Source organism: Tachyglossus aculeatus, chromosome 11 (genome assembly GCF_015852505.1).
Source record: "Tachyglossus aculeatus isolate mTacAcu1 chromosome 11, mTacAcu1.pri, whole genome shotgun sequence".
Classification (NCBI taxonomy): domain Eukaryota; kingdom Metazoa; phylum Chordata; class Mammalia; order Monotremata; family Tachyglossidae; genus Tachyglossus; species Tachyglossus aculeatus.
In genome coordinates, this window is record NC_052076.1 from 42,097,356 (window position 1) to 42,100,893 (window position 3,538).

Consider the following 3,538-nt stretch of genomic DNA (forward strand, 5'->3'; position numbering starts at 1 on the left):
TGACAGAAAAAAGGAGCAGCTGTTCCCGACCTGGCCCAGGTGACGCTGGCAGCCTGGTTGCTATAGTGATGCTACCAACAGCATGCTGGCCCGCACTCAGAGGGGGAGCCGCCCGGTTGCCCTGGGTAACAGCGTGACTGGAGGTAAGCCTTCCTTAGGCTCCCTCTCTGCAACCTCCCTGCTCAGCCACCTGCATCTTTACTTTCTCCATGTCCCTCTCCCCCCTCCAACCTTTCCCACCCCAGAAACCTATGAGTTGGAGATATTATATTGCCAAGGCCCTGCTCTTGTTTCTGGGGATCAGAAAGTGGTCTCAGGGGCAACTGCCAGGTAATCAGCATCAGGCAGCTTGGGACAGTCATGCCTGGGTCCTGACTCTGAGTGGCTGCCAGAGGTCTCTGAGCAAGGGGCAAGGGGAGAAGATTGGCAGGGCCCAAAATACCTGCTGATTACAGTCAGTCGGTCAGTCAATCGTATTTACTGAGCGCTTACCTATACTTCACTCTGCTGCCCGTATTACCTTTCTACAGAAACGTTCTGAGCGTGTCACCCCCCTCCTCAAAAATCTCCAGTGATCGCCTATCAAATTCCGTATCAAGCAAAAACTCCTCATTATTGGCTTCAAAGCTCTCCTTCAACTTGCCCCCTTCTACCTCACCTCCCTTCTCTCCGTCAACATCCCAGCCTGCACACTCTGCTCCTCTGGTGCTAACCTTCTCACTGTGCCTCATTTTCACCTATCCAGCCATCGACCCCTGACCCGCGTCTTACCTCTGGCTTGGAACGCCCTCCCTCCTCAAATCCACCAAATAATCACACTTCTCCCCATCGGAGCCCTATAGAAGGCTCACCTCCTCCAAGAGGCCTTCCCAGACAAAGCCCCCCTTTTCCTCAGCTCCCTTCCCCATCACCCTGACTCGCTCCCTTTGCTCTACCCCCCTTCCCTGTCCCACAGAATTTGTGTTTATAAGTATATATCTATAATTTCTATTTATACTAATGCCTGTTTACTTGTTTTGATGTGCATATATCTACAATTCTATTTATTTATATTGATGCCTGTTTACTTGTTTTGATGTCTGTCTCCCCCCTTCTAGACTGTAAGCCCGTTGTGGGCAGGGATTGTCTCTATTACAGAATTGTACTTTCCAATTGCTTAGTAATAATAATAATAATAATGATGGCATTTATTAAGCGCTTACTATGTGCAAAGCACTGTTCTAAGCGCTGGGGAGGTTACAAGGTGATCAGGTTGTCCCACGGGGGGCTCACAGTCTTAATCCCCATTTTACAGGTAAGGTAACTGAGGCACAGAGAAGTTAAGTGACTTGTCCAAAGCCACACAGCTGACAATTGGCAGAGTCGGGATTTGAACCCATGACCACTGACTCCAAAGCCCGTGCTCTTTCCACTGAGTCACACTGCTTACAGTGCTCTGCATGCAGTAAGCACTCAATAAATACTATTGAATGAATGAATGAATGAATGAACGAATTGCACAAAGGACAGTATTAAGTACTTGGGAAAGTAAAATACAATAATAAACAGGCACATTCCCTGCCCACAATGAGCTTACAATCTAAAGCTTACAGTCTCCATGTCCTACTATGGCTCAGTCCTATCACTGGCACTGTGAGCCCAGTGAGTCCGGTCCATTTCCCAGGGCATGGTGGTTGGACAATTGGACCACTCCGCTCTGAGAGGAATTTTCTGCCCCTTCCAAGCCTGGCTGGTTGGTTCAGCCAGGAAAACAGATGGAGCCTAAACTTGGTCCAAGAGGAGACGTTCACAAGGAATGACTGTTTCCTTTGGGCGCCTTCTTCGGGTCAAAAGCTGTGGAGAATATTCCCCAAAGGTCAGTGAATCAGGGCCAGGGCGTCTGGGCCGTGATTCCTTCTAGCCCACTTTTTAGAAACTGAGTCAGGTGCCCTTGTGGGCAGTCTCAGTCCACATAGCCAAAGGTTAACCAAGCAAGAGATTTTCTAAGAGTGTCTCCCAGCTACCTGGTGAGGCTCTTTCAGTGGAGACATTATGGGCTAGTGGGAAGGGCACAGTTCTGAGTGTCAAAAGACTAATCACTCATATATCTATTCCTCATTTAGAATGTGAGCTCCTTAATGCTAATAAAGATGATGATAATTGTGGTTTTTCAAAGCACTTACTATGAGCCAAGCACCGGGATAGATACAAGATAATCAGATCAGAGACAGTCTCTGACCTATGTGCAACTCACAGTTTGAAAAGGGAGGACAGGTATTTTATCCCCATTTTACAGATGAGGAAACTGAGGTACAGAGAAATTAAGTGTCTTGCCAAAGGTCACAGAACAGACAAGTGGCATTGCTGGCATGAGCACCCAGGTCCCCTGACTCCCACGCCTTTCCACTAGGCCACACTGCTCTCCCCTGAAGCTCACAAGGTGTCATCTTGGACTCCTCACCACATTTTAACTCATACTTTGAATCTGTTCCCAGATCCTGCCAATTCTTTCCCCTCAATATTCCCCAGAGCTGCTCTGCCCTTCCTTTCCACGCAAATGGCCATGCCCTTGTTCAAGCTCTTGTCATCTCCCAATTAGACTATTACACTGGCCTCTTCCCTGGTCTTCCAGCCTCTAACCTCTCTTCTTTTCAGTCTCTAGAACACTCTGTGACCTGGAATATCTCCCTTCAACACTGTTCAGCACATGTTCACCTCCTCCAGGAGGCCTTCCCAGACTGAGCCCTTTCCTTCCTCTCCCCCTCATCCCCCTCTCCATCCCCCCCATCTCACCTCCTTCCCTTCCCCACAGCACCTGTATATATGTATATATGTTTGTACATATTTATTACTCTATTTATTTATTTACTTATTTTACTTGTACATATCTATTCTATTTATTTTATTTTGTTAGTATGTTTGGTTTAGTTCTCTGTCTCCCCCTTTTAGACTGTAAGCCCACTGCTGGGTAGGGACTGTCTCTGTATGTTACCAACTTGTCCTTCCCAAGCGCTTAGTACAGTGCTCTGCACACAGTAAGCGCTCAATAAATAGGATTGATGATGATGTTCAGCATACGTTCAGCTCCTATTCAGTGCCTAGCAGGTAGAGCACGGGCCTAGGATTCAGAAGGACCCGGGTTCTAATCCCTACTCTGTCACTTTGCTGTGAGATCTTGAGCAACTCTCTTGACTTCTCGGTGCCTCAGTTACCTCATCTGTAAAATGGGGACTAGGACTGTGAGCCCCATGTGAGACAGGGACTGTATCCAACCCATTTTGCTTGATCCGCCAAGTGCTTAGTACAGTACCTGGCATATAATAAGCCCTTAATAACAAGTACCACAGTTATTATTAGTAATAGTATTACATACTCTAGAGTGGGTCATGTGCTGGTTGGAAAGGGCCTGGTGTGACCCTAGGAGGAGTGAGACTGTCTTGGGGAGTGACAGGAGCAGGGCAGGACAACGTTTGCCTGCCACATTCCTGCCCCTGAACAGCCTGAGCTGCTTAAGCCTTTGGCATCTTGGCCTCTAGCTGGGACAACATCCAGCATTCAC